This window comes from Osmerus mordax, chromosome 25 (genome assembly GCF_038355195.1).
Source record: "Osmerus mordax isolate fOsmMor3 chromosome 25, fOsmMor3.pri, whole genome shotgun sequence".
Classification (NCBI taxonomy): Eukaryota; Metazoa; Chordata; class Actinopteri; order Osmeriformes; family Osmeridae; genus Osmerus; species Osmerus mordax.
In genome coordinates, this window is record NC_090074.1 from 9,256,975 (window position 1) to 9,275,425 (window position 18,451).

Sequence of the window (18,451 nt, forward strand, 5' to 3'; positions counted from 1 at the left end):
CTGGAGGATGGGAGATTGCATGCCTTCCTCGCAAATAAAACCTCCCACTCCCTCACCCTTCGATAGCTCAGTTGGTAGAGCGGAGGACTGTAGGTCAAAAGCGGTTAGAAATCCTTAGGTCGCTGGTTCAAATCCGGCTCGAAGGCGGAATGTTTTGGCCTAAAAATGTGGCCTCTCTGGCGACAATGCAACAAGGCTGCTCTCACAGAAGGGAGACCCCCATTTTAAGAGAGATCTCAAAACAGGTTTCCCTGACCAGGAATCGAACCCGGGCCGCGGCGGTGAGAGCGCCGAATCCTAGCCACTAGACCACCAGGGAGACTCTTAAAAGAGGATTGCCTCAGCAAGGGCTTTTTTTCTTGCGTGTCTGAACTGGAGGATGGGAGATTGCATGCCTTCCTCGCAAATAAAACCTCCCACTCCCTCACCCTTCGATAGCTCAGTTGGTAGAGCGGAGGACTGTAGGTCAAAAGCGGTTAGAAATCCTTAGGTCGCTGGTTCAAATCCGGCTCGAAGGAGGAATGTTTTGGCCTAAAAATGTGGCCTCTCTGGCGACAATGCAACAAGGCTGCTCTCACAGAAGGGAGACCCCCATTTTAAGAGAGATCTCAAAACAGGTTTCCCTGACCAGGAATCGAACCCGGGCCGCGGCGGTGAGAGCGCCGAATCCTAGCCACTAGACCACCAGGGAGAGCTTGGCTTCCTCTTGGGCCAAAAAAGGCACCGCTGAGATTTGAACTCAGGATCTCCTGTTTACTAGACAGGCGCTTTGACCAACTAAGCCACGGCGCCTTGCTTAATGCTCCACGACGGGCTCAGGCTGCTGTGTTCTCTTTGGGTAGGTGCTTTGAGCTGGGGTCTACAGCGTCTTTGAAAGACACCTCCGAAGGTTATGCCCAGCATGCAGCAAAGCCTCTCAAGGCACCAGAATGAAGAGATTTTCCAGCTTCTTCGACTCTGATGGCGGTATAGCTCATTGTCACACAGGCAGGACCCACAACAGAAGTAAACAAGAAAACACTCGTCCCTGGGTGGGCTCGAACCACCATCCTTTCGGTTAACAGCCGAACGCGCTAACCAATTGCGCCACAGAGACCCTGTCTCCGCAGAACCATGAATGAAAAATGGAAGGAAACGCTGGGAGACGTTTGCCAAAACTCCCCATGAAGAAGAGGAGGAGGAGCGGCCATAGTAATAACTCTTCCTGTGATCTGTCAACGGGAGTTTGGGAAACAAAGACAACGACTCTGGTGGGACTCAAACCCACAACCTTTGAATGGCTTTTCTTTGCCCTGCCTAGAAGTGATGGCATGACTCACTTTGAGGAAGCAATCAGAGCTTGATTTTGCCAGTTCTGTAAAAGAGTGAGCTCTCACAGCGTCCGCAATTAAGAATTTTTTTTCCCAATGGAGGGCCACCCATAATGACCGCTGACCCCGACGTGATTTGAACACACAACCTTCTGATCTGGAGTCAGACGCGCTACCGTTGCGCCACGAGGCCTGTGTGCATGTAAGGAGGCAACACTCGGACGTGGACTCTGATGTGCAAACGCTGTGCCGCAAAGTGCGCTGAGAGTACCAACTATGGCGTGAACGCCATCAGGATTGACGTCCCAATGGACGTCGCCAAGCTTCTCCTGGGATTCAACAAGATTACTTTAGTGCCTGTGCAACACTGCCTGAACGATTCCACAGAAGAAGTCCCCAAAAACGCAATTCTAATTGCAACCTGGCTGAGATCACGCAGACTAGAGACAGCTGCAGGGGTCACGAGACAGTCTCGTGACCCCTGCAGCTGTTCCTTGAAACCAATCTCATAACAAGTTCAAAATCAAACTCGTTCATACGATCCATATTGACCTTACATGAACAAATTCATTGTCAAAGACATTTTGACGGGTGCGTGCTCACTAATGTTGACGATTGGCAAAGTATTTCTATTCTTCAACGAGCAAACCCCGCTACACTTGCCAGGGATTCGCCATACGTTCCTTAAGGGTTTGTGTGGGCGAGGAGATTTACATGCGGAAGTTCCACAAAATACTCTGAGTTTTCTGTGCTTCCAGAGCCTGTATAGCTCAGTCGGCAGAGCATCAGACTTTTAATCTGAGGGTCCAGGGTTCAAGTCCCTGTTCGGGCGGCGTGTGTTCAAACCTTGTCGGAGCGGCCTGCCACTGTCTCTCTTATATACCTCACTTTGAGGAAACAATGGAAGCTTTTAATCTGAGGGTCCAGCGTTCAAGTCCCTGCGTGAGCTGTGTGTTCAAACTACACAGCGTGACTTATGGCACGCAGCAACCCTTGTCTCTGTTGCACGCCTTACTTTGAGACAAAGAATGCAAAAAGCCAGCTGTCACAAAGATTTCCGCTGACACTTAAGTTCCCTGACCGGGAATCGAACCCTGAATGTTCTGACACCTGAAGATGAGGACCAAGTTGCAAAACTAAGCGAGTCAAAGGCAGAGATTTCAACTGACCCTTAGGTTCCCTGACCGGGAATCGAACCCGGGCCGCGGCGGTGAAAGCGCCGAATCCTAGCCACTAGACCACCAGGGAGACTCTTAAAAGAGGATTGCCTCAGCAAGGGCCTTTTTTCTTGCGTGTCTGAACTGGAGGATGGGAGATTGCATGCCTTCCTCGCAAATAAAACCCCCCACTCGCTCACCCTTCGATAGCTCAGTTGGTAGAGCGGAGGACTGTAGGTCAAAAGCGGTTAGAAATCCTTAGGTCGCTGGTTCAAATCCGGCTCGAAGGAGGGATGTTTTGGCCTAAAAATGTGGCCTATCTGGCGACAATGCAGCTCTCACAGCAGGGAGACCCCCCATTTTAAGAGAGGTCTCAAAACAGGTTTCCCTGACCGGGAATCGAACCCGGGCCGCGGCGGTGAGAGCGCCGAATCCTAGCCACTAGACCACCAGGGAGAGCTTGGCTTCCTCTGCTCGCTGTCAAAGATACATTTTACATTTACATTTAGTCATTTAGCAGACGCTCTTATCCAGAGCGACTTACAGTAAGTACAGGGACATTCCCCCCGAGGCAAGTAGGGTGAAGTGCCTTGCCCAAGGACACAACGTCATTCGGCAGAGCCAGGGATCGAACCAGCAACCTTCTGATTACTAGTCCGATTCCCTCCGATTCCCTCACCCCTCAGCCACCTGAAGATGAGGACCGAGTTGCAAAACTAAGCGAGTCAAAGGCAGAGATTTCAACTGACCCTTAAGTTCCCTGACCGGGAATCGAACCCGGGCCGCGGCGGTGAAAGCGCCGAATCCTAGCCACTAGACCACCAGGGAGACTTTTAAAAGAGGATTGCCTCAGCAAGGGCTTTTTTTCTTGCGTGTCTGAACTGGAGGATGGGAGATTGCATGCCTTCCTCGCAAATAAAACCTCCCACTCCCTCACCCTTCGATAGCTCAGTTGGTAGAGCGGAGGACTGTAGGTCAAAAGCGGTTAGAAATCCTTAGGCCGCTGGTTCAAATCCGGCTCGAAGGAGGAATGTTTTGGCCTAAAAATGTGGCCTCTCTGGCGACAATGCAACAAGGCTGCTCTCACAGAAGGGAGACCCCCATTTTAAGAGAGATCTCAAAACAGGTTTCCCTGACCAGGAATCGAACCCGGGCCGCGGCGGTGAGAGCGCCGAATCCTAGCCACTAGACCACCAGGGAGACTCTTAAAAGAGGATTGCCTCAGCAAGGGCTTTTTTTCTTGCGTGTCTGAACTGGAGGATGGGAGATTGCATGCCTTCCTCGCAAATAAAACCTCCTACTCGCTCACCCTTCGATAGCTCAGTTGGTAGAGCGGAGGACTGTAGGTCAAAAGCGGTTAGAAATCCTTAGGTCGCTGGTTCAAATCCGGCTCGAAGGAGGGATGTTTTGGCCTAAAAATGTGGCCTATCTGGCGTCAATGCAGCTCTCACAGCAGGGACACCCCCATTTTAAGAGAGGTCTCAAAACAGGTTTCCCTGACCGGGAATCGAACCCGGGCCGCGGCGGTGAGAGCGCCGAATCCTAGCCACTAGACCACCAGGGAGAGCTTGGCTTCCTCTTGGGCCAAAAAAGGCACCGCTGAGATTTGAACTCAGGATCTCCTGTTTACTAGACAGGCGCTTTGACCAACTAAGCCACGGCGCCTTGCTTAATGCTCCACGACGGGCTCAGGCTGCTGTGTTCTCTTTGGGTAGGTGCTTTGAGCTGGGGTCTACAGCGTCTTTGAAAGACACCTCCGAAGGTTATGCCCAGCATGCAGCAAAGCCTCTCAAGGCACCAGAATGAAGAGATTTTCCAGCTTCTTCGACTCTGATGGCGGTATAGCTCATTGTCACACAGGCAGGACCCACAACAGAAGTAAACAAGAAAACACTCGTCCCTGGGTGGGCTCGAACCACCATCCTTTCGGTTAACAGCCGAACGCGCTAACCAATTGCGCCACAGAGACCCTGTCTCCGCAGAACCATGAATGAAAAATGGAAGGAAACGCTGGGAGACGTTTGCCAAAACTCCCCATGAAGAAGAGGAGGAGGAGCGGCCATAGTAATAACTCTTCCTGTGATCTGTCAACGGGAGTTTGGGAAACAAAGACAACGACTCTGGTGGGACTCAAACCCACAACCTTTGAATGGCTTTTCTTTGCCCTGCCTAGAAGTGATGGCATGACTCACTTTGAGGAAGCAATCAGAGCTTGATTTTGCCAGTTCTGTAAAAGAGTGAGCTCTCACAGCGTCCGCAATTAAGAATTTTTTTTCCCAATGGAGGGCCACCCATAATGACCGCTGACCCTGATGTGATTTGAACACACAACCTTCTGATCTGGAGTCAGACGCGCTACCGTTGCGCCACGAGGCCTGTGTGCATGTAAGGAGGCAACACTCGGACGTGGACTCTGATGTGCAAACGCTGTGCCGCAAAGTGCGCTGAGAGTACCAACTATGGCGTGAACGCCATCAGGATTGACGTCCCAATGGACGTCGCCAAGCTTCTCCTGGGATTCAACAAGATTACTTTAGTGCCTGTGCAACACTGCCTGAACGATTCCACAGAAGAAGTCCCCAAAAACGCAATTCTAATTGCAACCTGGCTGAGATCACGCAGACTAGAGACAGCTGCAGGGGTCACGAGACAGTCTCGTGACCCCTACAGCTGTTCCTTGAAACCAATCTCATAACAAGTTCAAAATCAAACTCGTTCATACGATCCATATTGACCTTACATGAACAAATTCATTGTCAAAGACATTTTGACGGGTGCGTGCTCACTAATGTTGACGATTGGCAAAGTATTTCTATTCTTCAACGAGCAAACCCCGCTACACTTGCCAGGGATTCGCCATACGTTCCTTAAGGGTTTGTGTGGGCGAGGAGATTTACATGCGGAAGTTCCACAAAATACTCTGAGTTTTCTGTGCTTCCAGAGCCTGTATAGCTCAGTCGGCAGAGCATCAGACTTTTAATCTGAGGGTCCAGGGTTCAAGTCCCTGTTCGGGCGGCGTGTGTTCAAACCTTGTCGGAGCGGCCTGCCATTGTCTCTCTTATATACCTCACTTTGAGGAAACAATGGAAGCTTTTAATCTGAGGGTCCAGCGTTCAAGTCCCTGCGTGAGCTGTGTGTTCAAACTACACAGCGTGACTTATGGCACGCAGCAACCCTTGTCTCTGTTGCACGCCTTACTTTGAGACAAAGAATGCAAAAAGCCAGCTGTCACAAAGATTTCCGCTGACACTTAAGTTCCCTGACCGGGAATCGAACCCTGAATGTTCTGACACCTGAAGATGAGGACCAAGTTGCAAAACGAAGCGAGTCAAAGGCAGAGATTTCAACTGACCCTTAGGTTCCCTGACCGGGAATCGAACCCGGGCCGCGGCGGTGAAAGCGCCGAATCCTAGCCACTAGACCACCAGGGAGACTCTTAAAAGAGGATTGCCTCAGCAAGGGCTTTTTTTCTTGCGTGTCTGAACTGGAGGATGGGAGATTGCATGCCTTCCTCGCAAATAAAACCCCCCACTCGCTCACCCTTCGATAGCTCAGTTGGTAGAGCGGAGGACTGTAGGTCAAAAGCGGTTAGAAATCCTTAGGTCGCTGGTTCAAATCCGGCTCGAAGGAGGGATGTTTTGGCCTAAAAATGTGGCCTATCTGGCGACAATGCAGCTCTCACAGCAGGGAGACCCCCCATTTTAAGAGAGGTCTCAAAACAGGTTTCCCTGACCGGGAATCGAACCCGGGCCGCGGCGGTGAGAGCGCCGAATCCTAGCCACTAGACCACCAGGGAGAGCTTGGCTTCCTCGGCTCGCATTTAGCAGACGCTCTTATCCAGAGCGACTTACAGTAAGTACAGGGACATTCCCCCCGAGGCAAGTAGGGTGAAGTGCCTTGCCCAAGGACACAACGTCATTCGGCAGAGCCAGGGATCGAACCAGCAACCTTCTGATTACTAGTCCGATTCCCTCCGATTCCCTCACCCCTCAGCCACCTGAAGATGAGGACCAAGTTGCAAAACTAAGCGAGTCAAAGGCAGAGATTTCAACTGACCTTTAGGTTCCCTGACCGGGAATCGAACCCGGGCCGCGGCGGTGAAAGCGCCGAATCCTAGCCACTAGACCACCAGGGAGACTTTTAAAAGTGGATTGCCTCAGCAAGGGCTTTTTTTCTTGCGTGTCTGAACTGGAGGATGGGAGATTGCATGCCTTCCTCGCAAATAAAACCTCCCACTCCCTCACCCTTCGATAGCTCAGTTGGTAGAGCGGAGGACTGTAGGTCAAAAGCGGTTAGAAATCCTTAGGTCGCTGGTTCAAATCCGGCTCGAAGGAGGGATGTTTTGGCCTAAAAATGTGGCCTATCTGGCGTCAATGCAGCTCTCACAGCAGGGACACCCCCATTTTAAGAGAGGTCTCAAAACAGGTTTCCCTGACCGGGAATCGAACCCGGGCCGCGGCGGTGAGAGCGCCGAATCCTAGCCACTAGACCACCAGGGAGAGCTTGGCTTCCTCTTGGGCCAAAAAAGGCACCGCTGAGATTTGAACTCAGGATCTCCTGTTTACTAGACAGGCGCTTTGACCAACTAAGCCACAGCGCCTTGCTTAATGCTCCATGACGGGCTCAGGCTGCTGTGTTCTCTTTGGGTAGGTGCTTTGAGCTGGGGTCTACAGCGTCTTTGAAAGACACCTCCGAAGGTTATGCCCAGCATGCAGCAAAGCCTCTCAAGGCACCAGAATGAAGAGATTTTCCAGCTTCTTCGACTCTGATGGCGGTATAGCTCATTGTCACACAGGCAGGACCCACAACAGAAGTAAACAAGAAAACACTCGTCCCTGGGTGGGCTCGAACCACCATCCTTTCGGTTAACAGCCGAACGCGCTAACCAATTGCGCCACAGAGACCCTGTCTCCGCAGAACCATGAATGAAAAATGGAAGGAAACGCTGGGAGACGTTTGCCAAAACTCCCCATGAAGAAGAGGAGGAGGAGCGGCCATAGTAATAACTCTTCCTGTGATCTGTCAACGGGAGTTTGGGAAACAAAGACAACGACTCTGGTGGGACTCAAACCCACAACCTTTGAATGGCTTTTCTTTGCCCTGCCTAGAAGTGATGGCATGACTCACTTTGAGGAAGCAATCAGAGCTTGATTTTGCCAGTTCTGTAAAAGAGTGAGCTCTCACAGCGTCCGCAATTAAGAATTTTTTTTCCCAATGGAGGGCCACCCATAATGACCGCTGACCCTGATGTGATTTGAACACACAACCTTCTGATCTGGAGTCAGACGCGCTACCGTTGCGCCACGAGGCCTGTGTGCATGTAAGGAGGCAACACTCGGACGTGGACTCTGATGTGCAAACGCTGTGCCGCAAAGTGCGCTGAGAGTACCAACTATGGCGTGAACGCCATCAGGATTGACGTCCCAATGGACGTCGCCAAGCTTCTCCTGGGATTCAACAAGATTACTTTAGTGCCTGTGCAACACTGCCTGAACGATTCCACAGAAGAAGTCCCCAAAAACGCAATTCTAATTGCAACCTGGCTGAGATCACGCAGACTAGAGACAGCTGCAGGGGTCACGAGACAGTCTCGTGACCCCTGCAGCTGTTCCTTGAAACCAATCTCATAACAAGTTCAAAATCAAACTCGTTCATACGATCCATATTGACCTTACATGAACAAATTCATTGTCAAAGACATTTTGACGGGTGCGTGCTCACTAATGTTGACGATTGGCAAAGTATTTCTATTCTTCAACGAGCAAACCCCGCTACACTTGCCAGGGATTCGCCATACGTTCCTTAAGGGTTTGTGTGGGCGAGGAGATTTACATGCGGAAGTTCCACAAAATACTCTGAGTTTTCTGTGCTTCCAGAGCCTGTATAGCTCAGTCGGCAGAGCATCAGACTTTTAATCTGAGGGTCCAGGGTTCAAGTCCCTGTTCGGGCGGCGTGTGTTCAAACCTTGTCGGAGCGGCCTGCCATTGTCTCTCTTATATACCTCACTTTGAGGAAACAATGGAAGCTTTTAATCTGAGGGTCCAGCGTTCAAGTCCCTGCGTGAGCTGTGTGTTCAAACTACACAGCGTGACTTATGGCACGCAGCAACCCTTGTCTCTGTTGCACGCCTTACTTTGAGACAAAGAATGCAAAAAGCCAGCTGTCACAAAGATTTCCGCTGACACTTAAGTTCCCTGACCGGGAATCGAACCCTGAATGTTCTGACACCTGAAGATGAGGACCAAGTTGCAAAACTAAGCGAGTCAAAGGCAGAGATTTCAACTGACCCTTAGGTTCCCTGACCGGGAATCGAACCCGGGTGGCGGCGGTGAAAGCGCCGAATCCTAGCCACTAGACCACCAGGGAGACTGTTAAAAGAGGATTGCCTCAGCAAGGGCTTTTTTTCTTGCGTGTCTGAACTGGAGGATGGGAGATTGCATGCCTTCCTCGCAAATAAAACCCCCCACTCGCTCACCCTTCGATAGCTCAGTTGGTAGAGCGGAGGACTGTAGGTCAAAAGCGGTTAGAAATCCTTAGGTCGCTGGTTCAAATCCGGCTCGAAGGAGGGATGTTTTGGCCTAAAAATGTGGCCTATCTGGCGACAATGCAGCTCTCACAGCAGGGAGACCCCCCATTTTAAGAGAGGTCTCAAAACAGGTTTCCCTGACCGGGAATCGAACCCGGGCCGCGGCGGTGAGAGCGCCGAATCCTAGCCACTAGACCACCAGGGAGAGCTTGGCTTCCTCTGCTCGCTGTCAAAGATACATTTTACATTTACATTTAGTCATTTAGCAGACGCTCTTATCCAGAGCGACTTACAGTAAGTACAGGGACATTCCCCCCGAGGCAAGTAGGGTGAAGTGCCTTGCCCAAGGACACAACGTCATTCGGCAGAGCCAGGGATCGAACCAGCAACCTTCTGATTACTAGTCCGATTCCCTCCGATTCCCTCACCCCTCAGCCACCTGAAGATGAGGACCAAGTTGCAAAACTAAGCGAGTCAAAGGCAGAGATTTCAACTGACCCTTAGGTTCCCTGACCGGGAATCGAACCCGGGCCGCGGCGGTGAAAGCGCCGAATCCTAGCCACTAGACCACCAGGGAGACTTTTAAAAGAGGATTGCCTCAGCAAGGGCTTTTTTTCTTGCGTGTCTGAACTGGAGGATGGGAGATTGCATGCCTTCCTCGCAAATAAAACCTCCCACTCCCTCACCCTTCGATAGCTCAGTTGGTAGAGCGGAGGACTGTAGGTCAAAAGCGGTTAGAAATCCTTAGGTCGCTGGTTCAAATCCGGCTCGAAGGAGGAATGTTTTGGCCTAAAAATGTGGCCTCTCTGGCGACAATGCAACAAGGCTGCTCTCACAGAAGGGAGACCCCCATTTTAAGAGAGATCTCAAAACAGGTTTCCCTGACCAGGAATCGAACCCGGGCCGCGGCGGTGAGAGCGCCGAATCCTAGCCACTAGACCACCAGGGAGAGCTTGGCTTCCTCTGCTCGCTGTCAAAGATACATTTTACATTTACATTTAGTCATTTAGCAGACGCTCTTATCCAGAGCGACTTACAGTAAGTACAGGGACATTCCCCCCGAGGCAAGTAGGGTGAAGTGCCTTGCCCAAGGACACAACGTCATTCGGCAGAGCCAGGGATCGAACCAGCAACCTTCTGATTACTAGTCCGATTCCCTCCGATTCCCTCACCCCTCAGCCACCTGAAGATGAGGACCGAGTTGCAAAACTAAGCGAGTCAAAGGCAGAGATTTCAACTGACCCTTAAGTTCCCTGACCGGGAATCGAACCCGGGCCGCGGCGGTGAAAGCGCCGAATCCTAGCCACTAGACCACCAGGGAGACTTTTAAAAGAGGATTGCCTCAGCAAGGGCTTTTTTTCTTGCGTGTCTGAACTGGAGGATGGGAGATTGCATGCCTTCCTCGCAAATAAAACCTCCCACTCCCTCACCCTTCGATAGCTCAGTTGGTAGAGCGGAGGACTGTAGGTCAAAAGCGGTTAGAAATCCTTAGGCCGCTGGTTCAAATCCGGCTCGAAGGAGGAATGTTTTGGCCTAAAAATGTGGCCTCTCTGGCGACAATGCAACAAGGCTGCTCTCACAGAAGGGAGACCCCCATTTTAAGAGAGATCTCAAAACAGGTTTCCCTGACCAGGAATCGAACCCGGGCCGCGGCGGTGAGAGCGCCGAATCCTAGCCACTAGACCACCAGGGAGACTCTTAAAAGAGGATTGCCTCAGCAAGGGCTTTTTTTCTTGCGTGTCTGAACTGGAGGATGGGAGATTGCATGCCTTCCTCGCAAATAAAACCTCCTACTCGCTCACCCTTCGATAGCTCAGTTGGTAGAGCGGAGGACTGTAGGTCAAAAGCGGTTAGAAATCCTTAGGTCGCTGGTTCAAATCCGGCTCGAAGGAGGGATGTTTTGGCCTAAAAATGTGGCCTATCTGGCGTCAATGCAGCTCTCACAGCAGGGACACCCCCATTTTAAGAGAGGTCTCAAAACAGGTTTCCCTGACCGGGAATCGAACCCGGGCCGCGGCGGTGAGAGCGCCGAATCCTAGCCACTAGACCACCAGGGAGAGCTTGGCTTCCTCTTGGGCCAAAAAAGGCACCGCTGAGATTTGAACTCAGGATCTCCTGTTTACTAGACAGGCGCTTTGACCAACTAAGCCACGGCGCCTTGCTTAATGCTCCATGACGGGCTCAGGCTGCTGTGTTCTCTTTGGGTAGGTGCTTTGAGCTGGGGTCTACAGCGTCTTTGAAAGACACCTCCGAAGGTTATGCCCAGCATGCAGCAAAGCCTCTCAAGGCACCAGAATGAAGAGATTTTCCAGCTTCTTCGACTCTGATGGCGGTATAGCTCATTGTCACACAGGCAGGACCCACAACAGAAGTAAACAAGAAAACACTCGTCCCTGGGTGGGCTCGAACCACCATCCTTTCGGTTAACAGCCGAACGCGCTAACCAATTGCGCCACAGAGACCCTGTCTCCGCAGAACCATGAATGAAAAATGGAAGGAAACGCTGGGAGACGTTTGCCAAAACTCCCCATGAAGAAGAGGAGGAGGAGCGGCCATAGTAATAACTCTTCCTGTGATCTGTCAACGGGAGTTTGGGAAACAAAGACAACGACTCTGGTGGGACTCAAACCCACAACCTTTGAATGGCTTTTCTTTGCCCTGCCTAGAAGTGATGGCATGACTCACTTTGAGGAAGCAATCAGAGCTTGATTTTGCCAGTTCTGTAAAAGAGTGAGCTCTCACAGCGTCCGCAATTAAGAATTTTTTTTCCCAATGGAGGGCCACCCATAATGACCGCTGACCCTGATGTGATTTGAACACACAACCTTCTGATCTGGAGTCAGACGCGCTACCGTTGCGCCACGAGGCCTGTGTGCATGTAAGGAGGCAACACTCGGACGTGGACTCTGATGTGCAAACGCTGTGCCGCAAAGTGCGCTGAGAGTACCAACTATGGCGTGAACGCCATCAGGATTGACGTCCCAATGGACGTCGCCAAGCTTCTCCTGGGATTCAACAAGATTACTTTAGTGCCTGTGCAACACTGCCTGAACGATTCCACAGAAGAAGTCCCCAAAAACGCAATTCTAATTGCAACCTGGCTGAGATCACGCAGACTAGAGACAGCTGCAGGGGTCACGAGACAGTCTCGTGACCCCTGCAGCTGTTCCTTGAAACCAATCTCATAACAAGTTCAAAATCAAACTCGTTCATACGATCCATATTGACCTTACATGAACAAATTCATTGTCAAAGACATTTTGACGGGTGCGTGCTCACTAATGTTGACGATTGGCAAAGTATTTCTATTCTTCAACGAGCAAACCCCGCTACACTTGCCAGGGATTCGCCATACGTTCCTTAAGGGTTTGTGTGGGCGAGGAGATTTACATGCGGAAGTTCCACAAAATACTCTGAGTTTTCTGTGCTTCCAGAGCCTGTATAGCTCAGTCGGCAGAGCATCAGACTTTTAATCTGAGGGTCCAGGGTTCAAGTCCCTGTTCGGGCGGCGTGTGTTCAAACCTTGTCGGAGCGGCCTGCCATTGTCTCTCTTATATACCTCACTTTGAGGAAACAATGGAAGCTTTTAATCTGAGGGTCCAGCGTTCAAGTCCCTGCGTGAGCTGTGTGTTCAAACTACACAGCGTGACTTATGGCACGCAGCAACCCTTGTCTCTGTTGCACGCCTTACTTTGAGACAAAGAATGCAAAAAGCCAGCTGTCACAAAGATTTCCGCTGACACTTAAGTTCCCTGACCGGGAATCGAACCCTGAATGTTCTGACACCTGAAGATGAGGACCAAGTTGCAAAACTAAGCGAGTCAAAGGCAGAGATTTCAACTGACCCTTAGGTTCCCTGACCGGGAATCGAACCCGGGTGGCGGCGGTGAAAGCGCCGAATCCTAGCCACTAGACCACCAGGGAGACTGTTAAAAGAGGATTGCCTCAGCAAGGGCTTTTTTTCTTGCGTGTCTGAACTGGAGGATGGGAGATTGCATGCCTTCCTCGCAAATAAAACCCCCCACTCGCTCACCCTTCGATAGCTCAGTTGGTAGAGCGGAGGACTGTAGGTCAAAAGCGGTTAGAAATCCTTAGGTCGCTGGTTCAAATCCGGCTCGAAGGAGGGATGTTTTGGCCTAAAAATGTGGCCTATCTGGCGACAATGCAGCTCTCACAGCAGGGAGACCCCCCATTTTAAGAGAGGTCTCAAAACAGGTTTCCCTGACCGGGAATCGAACCCGGGCCGCGGCGGTGAGAGCGCCGAATCCTAGCCACTAGACCACCAGGGAGAGCTTGGCTTCCTCTGCTCGCTGTCAAAGATACATTTTACATTTACATTTAGTCATTTAGCAGACGCTCTTATCCAGAGCGACTTACAGTAAGTACAGGGACATTCCCCCCGAGGCAAGTAGGGTGAAGTGCCTTGCCCAAGGACACAACGTCATTCGGCAGAGCCAGGGATCGAACCAGCAACCTTCTGATTACTAGTCCGATTCCCTCCGATTCCCTCACCCCTCAGCCACCTGAAGATGAGGACCAAGTTGCAAAACTAAGCGAGTCAAAGGCAGAGATTTCAACTGACCCTTAGGTTCCCTGACCGGGAATCGAACCCGGGCCGCGGCGGTGAAAGCGCCGAATCCTAGCCACTAGACCACCAGGGAGACTTTTAAAAGAGGATTGCCTCAGCAAGGGCTTTTTTTCTTGCGTGTCTGAACTGGAGGATGGGAGATTGCATGCCTTCCTCGCAAATAAAACCTCCCACTCCCTCACCCTTCGATAGCTCAGTTGGTAGAGCGGAGGACTGTAGGTCAAAAGCGGTTAGAAATCCTTAGGTCGCTGGTTCAAATCCGGCTCGAAGGAGGAATGTTTTGGCCTAAAAATGTGGCCTCTCTGGCGACAATGCAACAAGGCTGCTCTCACAGAAGGGAGACCCCCATTTTAAGAGAGATCTCAAAACAGGTTTCCCTGACCAGGAATCGAACCCGGGCCGCGGCGGTGAGAGCGCCGAATCCTAGCCACTAGACCACCAGGGAGAGCTTGGCTTCCTCTTGGGCCAAAAAAGGCACCGCTGAGATTTGAACTCAGGATCTCCTGTTTACTAGACAGGCGCTTTGACCAACTAAGCCACGGCGCCTTGCTTAATGCTCCACGACGGGCTCAGGCTGCTGTGTTCTCTTTGGGTAGGTGCTTTGAGCTGGGGTCTACAGCGTCTTTGAAAGACACCTCCGAAGGTTATGCCCAGCATGCAGCAAAGCCTCTCAAGGCACCAGAATGAAGAGATTTTCCAGCTTCTTCGACTCTGATGGCGGTATAGCTCATTGTCACACAGGCAGGACCCACAACAGAAGTAAACAAGAAAACACTCGTCCCTGGGTGGGCTCGAACCACCATCCTTTCGGTTAACAGCCGAACGCGCTAACCAATTGCGCCACAGAGACCCTGTCTCCGCAGAACCATGAATGAAAAATGGAAGGAAACGCTGGGAGACGTTTGCCAAAACTCCCCATGAAGAAGAGGAGGAGGAGCGGCCATAGTAATAACTCTTCCTGTGATCTGTCAACGGGAGTTTGGGAAACAAAGACAACGACTCTGGTGGGACTCAAACCCACAACCTTTGAATGGCTTTTCTTTGCCCTGCCTAGAAGTGATGGCATGACTCACTTTGAGGAAGCAATCAGAGCTTGATTTTGCCAGTTCTGTAAAAGAGTGAGCTCTCACAGCGTCCGCAATTAAGAATTTTTTTTCCCAATGGAGGGCCACCCATAATGACCGCTGACCCCGACGTGATTTGAACACACAACCTTCTGATCTGGAGTCAGACGCGCTACCGTTGCGCCACGAGGCCTGTGTGCATGTAAGGAGGCAACACTCGGACGTGGACTCTGATGTGCAAACGCTGTGCCGCAAAGTGCGCTGAGAGTACCAACTATGGCGTGAACGCCATCAGGATTGACGTCCCAATGGACGTCGCCAAGCTTCTCCTGGGATTCAACAAGATTACTTTAGTGCCTGTGCAACACTGCCTGAACGATTCCACAGAAGAAGTCCCCAAAAACGCAATTCTAATTGCAACCTGGCTGAGATCACGCAGACTAGAGACAGCTGCAGGGGTCACGAGACAGTCTCGTGACCCCTGCAGCTGTTCCTTGAAACCAATCTCATAACAAGTTCAAAATCAAACTCGTTCATACGATCCATATTGACCTTACATGAACAAATTCATTGTCAAAGACATTTTGACGGGTGCGTGCTCACTAATGTTGACGATTGGCAAAGTATTTCTATTCTTCAACGAGCAAACCCCGCTACACTTGCCAGGGATTCGCCATACGTTCCTTAAGGGTTTGTGTGGGCGAGGAGATTTACATGCGGAAGTTCCACAAAATACTCTGAGTTTTCTGTGCTTCCAGAGCCTGTATAGCTCAGTCGGCAGAGCATCAGACTTTTAATCTGAGGGTCCAGGGTTCAAGTCCCTGTTCGGGCGGCGTGTGTTCAAACCTTGTCGGAGCGGCCTGCCACTGTCTCTCTTATATACCTCACTTTGAGGAAACAATGGAAGCTTTTAATCTGAGGGTCCAGCGTTCAAGTCCCTGCGTGAGCTGTGTGTTCAAACTACACAGCGTGACTTATGGCACGCAGCAACCCTTGTCTCTGTTGCACGCCTTACTTTGAGACAAAGAATGCAAAAAGCCAGCTGTCACAAAGATTTCCGCTGACACTTAAGTTCCCTGACCGGGAATCGAACCCTGAATGTTCTGACACCTGAAGATGAGGACCAAGTTGCAAAACTAAGCGAGTCAAAGGCAGAGATTTCAACTGACCCTTAGGTTCCCTGACCGGGAATCGAACCCGGGCCGCGGCGGTGAAAGCGCCGAATCCTAGCCACTAGACCACCAGGGAGACTCTTAAAAGAGGATTGCCTCAGCAAGGGCCTTTTTTCTTGCGTGTCTGAACTGGAGGATGGGAGATTGCATGCCTTCCTCGCAAATAAAACCCCCCACTCGCTCACCCTTCGATAGCTCAGTTGGTAGAGCGGAGGACTGTAGGTCAAAAGCGGTTAGAAATCCTTAGGTCGCTGGTTCAAATCCGGCTCGAAGGAGGGATGTTTTGGCCTAAAAATGTGGCCTATCTGGCGACAATGCAGCTCTCACAGCAGGGAGACCCCCCATTTTAAGAGAGGTCTCAAAACAGGTTTCCCTGACCGGGAATCGAACCCGGGCCGCGGCGGTGAGAGCGCCGAATCCTAGCCACTAGACCACCAGGGAGAGCTTGGCTTCCTCTGCTCGCTGTCAAAGATACATTTTACATTTACATTTAGTCATTTAGCAGACGCTCTTATCCAGAGCGACTTACAGTAAGTACAGGGACATTCCCCCCGAGGCAAGTAGGGTGAAGTGCCTTGCCCAAGGACACAACGTCATTCGGCAGAGCCAGGGATCGAACCAGCAACCTTCTGATTACTAGTCCGATTCCCTCCGATTCCCTCACCCCTCAGCCACCTGAAGATGAGGACCGAGTTGCAAAACTAAGCGAGTCAAAGGCAGAGATTTCAACTGACCCTTAAGTTCCCTGACCGGGAATCGAACCCGGGCCGCGGCGGTGAAAGCGCCGAATCCTAGCCACTAGACCACCAGGGAGACTTTTAAAAGAGGATTGCCTCAGCAAGGGCTTTTTTTCTTGCGTGTCTGAACTGGAGGATGGGAGATTGCATGCCTTCCTCGCAAATAAAACCTCCCACTCCCTCACCCTTCGATAGCTCAGTTGGTAGAGCGGAGGACTGTAGGTCAAAAGCGGTTAGAAATCCTTAGGTCGCTGGTTCAAATCCGGCTCGAAGGCGGAATGTTTTGGCCTAAAAATGTGGCCTCTCTGGCGACAATGCAACAAGGCTGCTCTCACAGAAGGGAGACCCCCATTTTAAGAGAGATCTCAAAACAGGTTTCCCTGACCAGGAATCGAACCCGGGCCGCGGCGGTGAGAGCGCCGAATCCTAGCCACTAGACCACCAGGGAGACTCTTAAAAGAGGATTGCCTCAGCAAGGGCTTTTTTTCTTGCGTGTCTGAACTGGAGGATGGGAGATTGCATGCCTTCCTCGCAAATAAAACCTCCCACTCCCTCACCCTTCGATAGCTCAGTTGGTAGAGCGGAGGACTGTAGGTCAAAAGCGGTTAGAAATCCTTAGGTCGCTGGTTCAAATCCGGCTCGAAGGAGGAATGTTTTGGCCTAAAAATGTGGCCTCTCTGGCGACAATGCAACAAGGCTGCTCTCACAGAAGGGAGACCCCCATTTTAAGAGAGATCTCAAAACAGGTTTCCCTGACCAGGAATCGAACCCGGGCCGCGGCGGTGAGAGCGCCGAATCCTAGCCACTAGACCACCAGGGAGAGCTTGGCTTCCTCTTGGGCCAAAAAAGGCACCGCTGAGATTTGAACTCAGGATCTCCTGTTTACTAGACAGGCGCTTTGACCAACTAAGCCACGGCGCCTTGCTTAATGCTCCACGACGGGCTCAGGCTGCTGTGTTCTCTTTGGGTAGGTGCTTTGAGCTGGGGTCTACAGCGTCTTTGAAAGACACCTCCGAAGGTTATGCCCAGCATGCAGCAAAGCCTCTCAAGGCACCAGAATGAAGAGATTTTCCAGCTTCTTCGACTCTGATGGCGGTATAGCTCATTGTCACACAGGCAGGACCCACAACAGAAGTAAACAAGAAAACACTCGTCCCTGGGTGGGCTCGAACCACCATCCTTTCGGTTAACAGCCGAACGCGCTAACCAATTGCGCCACAGAGACCCTGTCTCCGCAGAACCATGAATGAAAAATGGAAGGAAACGCTGGGAGACGTTTGCCAAAACTCCCCATGAAGAAGAGGAGGAGGAGCGGCCATAGTAATAACTCTTCCTGTGATCTGTCAACGGGAGTTTGGGAAACAAAGACAACGACTCTGGTGGGACTCAAACCCACAACCTTTGAATGGCTTTTCTTTGCCCTGCCTAGAAGTGATGGCATGACTCACTTTGAGGAAGCAATCAGAGCTTGATTTTGCCAGTTCTGTAAAAGAGTGAGCTCTCACAGCGTCCGCAATTAAGAATTTTTTTTCCCAATGGAGGGCCACCCATAATGACCGCTGACCCCGACGTGATTTGAACACACAACCTTCTGATCTGGAGTCAGACGCGCTACCGTTGCGCCACGAGGCCTGTGTGCATGTAAGGAGGCAACACTCGGACGTGGACTCTGATGTGCAAACGCTGTGCCGCAAAGTGCGCTGAGAGTACCAACTATGGCGTGAACGCCATCAGGATTGACGTCCCAATGGACGTCGCCAAGCTTCTCCTGGGATTCAACAAGATTACTTTAGTGCCTGTGCAACACTGCCTGAACGATTCCACAGAAGAAGTCCCCAAAAACGCAATTCTAATTGCAACCTGGCTGAGATCACGCAGACTAGAGACAGCTGCAGGG

At 51.3% G+C, this 18,451-nt stretch overlaps 53 non-coding genes across 53 annotated transcripts; 19 read left to right on the forward strand and 34 right to left on the reverse strand.

Annotated features, from left to right (window-relative positions):
* Positions 1-428: 428 nt before the first annotated feature.
* trnay-gua (transfer RNA tyrosine (anticodon GUA)) lies at positions 429-518 on the forward strand. The gene is given in 2 exon segments: positions 429-465; positions 483-518. It is a non-coding gene; the product is annotated as a tRNA-Tyr (tRNA).
* A 200-nt stretch (positions 519-718) lies between these two features.
* Positions 719-792, reverse strand: trnat-agu (transfer RNA threonine (anticodon AGU)). Its single transcript has one exon. It is a non-coding gene; the product is annotated as a tRNA-Thr (tRNA).
* A 230-nt stretch (positions 793-1,022) lies between these two features.
* trnan-guu (transfer RNA asparagine (anticodon GUU)) lies at positions 1,023-1,096 on the reverse strand. Its single transcript has one exon. It is a non-coding gene; the product is annotated as a tRNA-Asn (tRNA).
* Positions 1,097-1,431: 335 nt separating this feature from the next.
* trnaw-cca (transfer RNA tryptophan (anticodon CCA)) lies at positions 1,432-1,503 on the reverse strand. Its single transcript has one exon. It is a non-coding gene; the product is annotated as a tRNA-Trp (tRNA).
* A 566-nt stretch (positions 1,504-2,069) lies between these two features.
* On the forward strand, positions 2,070-2,142 carry trnak-uuu (transfer RNA lysine (anticodon UUU)). The gene has a single exon. It is a non-coding gene; the product is annotated as a tRNA-Lys (tRNA).
* Positions 2,143-2,486: 344 nt separating this feature from the next.
* On the reverse strand, positions 2,487-2,558 carry trnae-uuc (transfer RNA glutamic acid (anticodon UUC)). Its single transcript has one exon. It is a non-coding gene; the product is annotated as a tRNA-Glu (tRNA).
* A 109-nt stretch (positions 2,559-2,667) lies between these two features.
* trnay-gua (transfer RNA tyrosine (anticodon GUA)) lies at positions 2,668-2,757 on the forward strand. Its single transcript is given in 2 exon segments — positions 2,668-2,704; positions 2,722-2,757. It is a non-coding gene; the product is annotated as a tRNA-Tyr (tRNA).
* Positions 2,758-2,851: 94 nt separating this feature from the next.
* trnae-cuc (transfer RNA glutamic acid (anticodon CUC)) lies at positions 2,852-2,923 on the reverse strand. Its single transcript has one exon. It is a non-coding gene; the product is annotated as a tRNA-Glu (tRNA).
* Positions 2,924-3,223: 300 nt separating this feature from the next.
* On the reverse strand, positions 3,224-3,295 carry trnae-uuc (transfer RNA glutamic acid (anticodon UUC)). The gene has a single exon. It is a non-coding gene; the product is annotated as a tRNA-Glu (tRNA).
* A 109-nt stretch (positions 3,296-3,404) lies between these two features.
* Positions 3,405-3,494, forward strand: trnay-gua (transfer RNA tyrosine (anticodon GUA)). The gene is given in 2 exon segments: positions 3,405-3,441; positions 3,459-3,494. It is a non-coding gene; the product is annotated as a tRNA-Tyr (tRNA).
* Positions 3,495-3,776: 282 nt separating this feature from the next.
* trnay-gua (transfer RNA tyrosine (anticodon GUA)) lies at positions 3,777-3,866 on the forward strand. The gene is given in 2 exon segments: positions 3,777-3,813; positions 3,831-3,866. It is a non-coding gene; the product is annotated as a tRNA-Tyr (tRNA).
* Positions 3,867-3,959: 93 nt separating this feature from the next.
* Positions 3,960-4,031, reverse strand: trnae-cuc (transfer RNA glutamic acid (anticodon CUC)). The gene has a single exon. It is a non-coding gene; the product is annotated as a tRNA-Glu (tRNA).
* Positions 4,032-4,058: 27 nt separating this feature from the next.
* trnat-agu (transfer RNA threonine (anticodon AGU)) lies at positions 4,059-4,132 on the reverse strand. Its single transcript has one exon. It is a non-coding gene; the product is annotated as a tRNA-Thr (tRNA).
* Positions 4,133-4,362: 230 nt separating this feature from the next.
* On the reverse strand, positions 4,363-4,436 carry trnan-guu (transfer RNA asparagine (anticodon GUU)). The gene has a single exon. It is a non-coding gene; the product is annotated as a tRNA-Asn (tRNA).
* A 335-nt stretch (positions 4,437-4,771) lies between these two features.
* trnaw-cca (transfer RNA tryptophan (anticodon CCA)) lies at positions 4,772-4,843 on the reverse strand. Its single transcript has one exon. It is a non-coding gene; the product is annotated as a tRNA-Trp (tRNA).
* Positions 4,844-5,409: 566 nt separating this feature from the next.
* On the forward strand, positions 5,410-5,482 carry trnak-uuu (transfer RNA lysine (anticodon UUU)). The gene has a single exon. It is a non-coding gene; the product is annotated as a tRNA-Lys (tRNA).
* A 344-nt stretch (positions 5,483-5,826) lies between these two features.
* Positions 5,827-5,898, reverse strand: trnae-uuc (transfer RNA glutamic acid (anticodon UUC)). The gene has a single exon. It is a non-coding gene; the product is annotated as a tRNA-Glu (tRNA).
* Positions 5,899-6,007: 109 nt separating this feature from the next.
* Positions 6,008-6,097, forward strand: trnay-gua (transfer RNA tyrosine (anticodon GUA)). The gene is given in 2 exon segments: positions 6,008-6,044; positions 6,062-6,097. It is a non-coding gene; the product is annotated as a tRNA-Tyr (tRNA).
* A 94-nt stretch (positions 6,098-6,191) lies between these two features.
* On the reverse strand, positions 6,192-6,263 carry trnae-cuc (transfer RNA glutamic acid (anticodon CUC)). Its single transcript has one exon. It is a non-coding gene; the product is annotated as a tRNA-Glu (tRNA).
* A 267-nt stretch (positions 6,264-6,530) lies between these two features.
* Positions 6,531-6,602, reverse strand: trnae-uuc (transfer RNA glutamic acid (anticodon UUC)). Its single transcript has one exon. It is a non-coding gene; the product is annotated as a tRNA-Glu (tRNA).
* Positions 6,603-6,711: 109 nt separating this feature from the next.
* Positions 6,712-6,801, forward strand: trnay-gua (transfer RNA tyrosine (anticodon GUA)). The gene is given in 2 exon segments: positions 6,712-6,748; positions 6,766-6,801. It is a non-coding gene; the product is annotated as a tRNA-Tyr (tRNA).
* A 93-nt stretch (positions 6,802-6,894) lies between these two features.
* On the reverse strand, positions 6,895-6,966 carry trnae-cuc (transfer RNA glutamic acid (anticodon CUC)). The gene has a single exon. It is a non-coding gene; the product is annotated as a tRNA-Glu (tRNA).
* A 331-nt stretch (positions 6,967-7,297) lies between these two features.
* On the reverse strand, positions 7,298-7,371 carry trnan-guu (transfer RNA asparagine (anticodon GUU)). The gene has a single exon. It is a non-coding gene; the product is annotated as a tRNA-Asn (tRNA).
* A 335-nt stretch (positions 7,372-7,706) lies between these two features.
* trnaw-cca (transfer RNA tryptophan (anticodon CCA)) lies at positions 7,707-7,778 on the reverse strand. The gene has a single exon. It is a non-coding gene; the product is annotated as a tRNA-Trp (tRNA).
* Positions 7,779-8,344: 566 nt separating this feature from the next.
* Positions 8,345-8,417, forward strand: trnak-uuu (transfer RNA lysine (anticodon UUU)). Its single transcript has one exon. It is a non-coding gene; the product is annotated as a tRNA-Lys (tRNA).
* A 525-nt stretch (positions 8,418-8,942) lies between these two features.
* On the forward strand, positions 8,943-9,032 carry trnay-gua (transfer RNA tyrosine (anticodon GUA)). The gene is given in 2 exon segments: positions 8,943-8,979; positions 8,997-9,032. It is a non-coding gene; the product is annotated as a tRNA-Tyr (tRNA).
* Positions 9,033-9,126: 94 nt separating this feature from the next.
* On the reverse strand, positions 9,127-9,198 carry trnae-cuc (transfer RNA glutamic acid (anticodon CUC)). The gene has a single exon. It is a non-coding gene; the product is annotated as a tRNA-Glu (tRNA).
* A 300-nt stretch (positions 9,199-9,498) lies between these two features.
* trnae-uuc (transfer RNA glutamic acid (anticodon UUC)) lies at positions 9,499-9,570 on the reverse strand. The gene has a single exon. It is a non-coding gene; the product is annotated as a tRNA-Glu (tRNA).
* A 109-nt stretch (positions 9,571-9,679) lies between these two features.
* Positions 9,680-9,769, forward strand: trnay-gua (transfer RNA tyrosine (anticodon GUA)). Its single transcript is given in 2 exon segments — positions 9,680-9,716; positions 9,734-9,769. It is a non-coding gene; the product is annotated as a tRNA-Tyr (tRNA).
* A 473-nt stretch (positions 9,770-10,242) lies between these two features.
* On the reverse strand, positions 10,243-10,314 carry trnae-uuc (transfer RNA glutamic acid (anticodon UUC)). Its single transcript has one exon. It is a non-coding gene; the product is annotated as a tRNA-Glu (tRNA).
* Positions 10,315-10,423: 109 nt separating this feature from the next.
* Positions 10,424-10,513, forward strand: trnay-gua (transfer RNA tyrosine (anticodon GUA)). The gene is given in 2 exon segments: positions 10,424-10,460; positions 10,478-10,513. It is a non-coding gene; the product is annotated as a tRNA-Tyr (tRNA).
* A 282-nt stretch (positions 10,514-10,795) lies between these two features.
* trnay-gua (transfer RNA tyrosine (anticodon GUA)) lies at positions 10,796-10,885 on the forward strand. The gene is given in 2 exon segments: positions 10,796-10,832; positions 10,850-10,885. It is a non-coding gene; the product is annotated as a tRNA-Tyr (tRNA).
* A 93-nt stretch (positions 10,886-10,978) lies between these two features.
* On the reverse strand, positions 10,979-11,050 carry trnae-cuc (transfer RNA glutamic acid (anticodon CUC)). The gene has a single exon. It is a non-coding gene; the product is annotated as a tRNA-Glu (tRNA).
* A 27-nt stretch (positions 11,051-11,077) lies between these two features.
* On the reverse strand, positions 11,078-11,151 carry trnat-agu (transfer RNA threonine (anticodon AGU)). Its single transcript has one exon. It is a non-coding gene; the product is annotated as a tRNA-Thr (tRNA).
* A 230-nt stretch (positions 11,152-11,381) lies between these two features.
* trnan-guu (transfer RNA asparagine (anticodon GUU)) lies at positions 11,382-11,455 on the reverse strand. Its single transcript has one exon. It is a non-coding gene; the product is annotated as a tRNA-Asn (tRNA).
* Positions 11,456-11,790: 335 nt separating this feature from the next.
* trnaw-cca (transfer RNA tryptophan (anticodon CCA)) lies at positions 11,791-11,862 on the reverse strand. The gene has a single exon. It is a non-coding gene; the product is annotated as a tRNA-Trp (tRNA).
* A 566-nt stretch (positions 11,863-12,428) lies between these two features.
* Positions 12,429-12,501, forward strand: trnak-uuu (transfer RNA lysine (anticodon UUU)). The gene has a single exon. It is a non-coding gene; the product is annotated as a tRNA-Lys (tRNA).
* A 525-nt stretch (positions 12,502-13,026) lies between these two features.
* Positions 13,027-13,116, forward strand: trnay-gua (transfer RNA tyrosine (anticodon GUA)). The gene is given in 2 exon segments: positions 13,027-13,063; positions 13,081-13,116. It is a non-coding gene; the product is annotated as a tRNA-Tyr (tRNA).
* Positions 13,117-13,210: 94 nt separating this feature from the next.
* Positions 13,211-13,282, reverse strand: trnae-cuc (transfer RNA glutamic acid (anticodon CUC)). Its single transcript has one exon. It is a non-coding gene; the product is annotated as a tRNA-Glu (tRNA).
* A 300-nt stretch (positions 13,283-13,582) lies between these two features.
* Positions 13,583-13,654, reverse strand: trnae-uuc (transfer RNA glutamic acid (anticodon UUC)). The gene has a single exon. It is a non-coding gene; the product is annotated as a tRNA-Glu (tRNA).
* Positions 13,655-13,763: 109 nt separating this feature from the next.
* Positions 13,764-13,853, forward strand: trnay-gua (transfer RNA tyrosine (anticodon GUA)). Its single transcript is given in 2 exon segments — positions 13,764-13,800; positions 13,818-13,853. It is a non-coding gene; the product is annotated as a tRNA-Tyr (tRNA).
* A 200-nt stretch (positions 13,854-14,053) lies between these two features.
* trnat-agu (transfer RNA threonine (anticodon AGU)) lies at positions 14,054-14,127 on the reverse strand. The gene has a single exon. It is a non-coding gene; the product is annotated as a tRNA-Thr (tRNA).
* Positions 14,128-14,357: 230 nt separating this feature from the next.
* Positions 14,358-14,431, reverse strand: trnan-guu (transfer RNA asparagine (anticodon GUU)). Its single transcript has one exon. It is a non-coding gene; the product is annotated as a tRNA-Asn (tRNA).
* Positions 14,432-14,766: 335 nt separating this feature from the next.
* trnaw-cca (transfer RNA tryptophan (anticodon CCA)) lies at positions 14,767-14,838 on the reverse strand. Its single transcript has one exon. It is a non-coding gene; the product is annotated as a tRNA-Trp (tRNA).
* A 566-nt stretch (positions 14,839-15,404) lies between these two features.
* Positions 15,405-15,477, forward strand: trnak-uuu (transfer RNA lysine (anticodon UUU)). The gene has a single exon. It is a non-coding gene; the product is annotated as a tRNA-Lys (tRNA).
* A 344-nt stretch (positions 15,478-15,821) lies between these two features.
* On the reverse strand, positions 15,822-15,893 carry trnae-uuc (transfer RNA glutamic acid (anticodon UUC)). The gene has a single exon. It is a non-coding gene; the product is annotated as a tRNA-Glu (tRNA).
* A 109-nt stretch (positions 15,894-16,002) lies between these two features.
* Positions 16,003-16,092, forward strand: trnay-gua (transfer RNA tyrosine (anticodon GUA)). The gene is given in 2 exon segments: positions 16,003-16,039; positions 16,057-16,092. It is a non-coding gene; the product is annotated as a tRNA-Tyr (tRNA).
* Positions 16,093-16,186: 94 nt separating this feature from the next.
* Positions 16,187-16,258, reverse strand: trnae-cuc (transfer RNA glutamic acid (anticodon CUC)). Its single transcript has one exon. It is a non-coding gene; the product is annotated as a tRNA-Glu (tRNA).
* Positions 16,259-16,558: 300 nt separating this feature from the next.
* Positions 16,559-16,630, reverse strand: trnae-uuc (transfer RNA glutamic acid (anticodon UUC)). Its single transcript has one exon. It is a non-coding gene; the product is annotated as a tRNA-Glu (tRNA).
* Positions 16,631-17,111: 481 nt separating this feature from the next.
* trnay-gua (transfer RNA tyrosine (anticodon GUA)) lies at positions 17,112-17,201 on the forward strand. The gene is given in 2 exon segments: positions 17,112-17,148; positions 17,166-17,201. It is a non-coding gene; the product is annotated as a tRNA-Tyr (tRNA).
* A 200-nt stretch (positions 17,202-17,401) lies between these two features.
* Positions 17,402-17,475, reverse strand: trnat-agu (transfer RNA threonine (anticodon AGU)). Its single transcript has one exon. It is a non-coding gene; the product is annotated as a tRNA-Thr (tRNA).
* Positions 17,476-17,705: 230 nt separating this feature from the next.
* On the reverse strand, positions 17,706-17,779 carry trnan-guu (transfer RNA asparagine (anticodon GUU)). Its single transcript has one exon. It is a non-coding gene; the product is annotated as a tRNA-Asn (tRNA).
* A 335-nt stretch (positions 17,780-18,114) lies between these two features.
* On the reverse strand, positions 18,115-18,186 carry trnaw-cca (transfer RNA tryptophan (anticodon CCA)). The gene has a single exon. It is a non-coding gene; the product is annotated as a tRNA-Trp (tRNA).
* Positions 18,187-18,451: the final 265 nt, after the last annotated feature.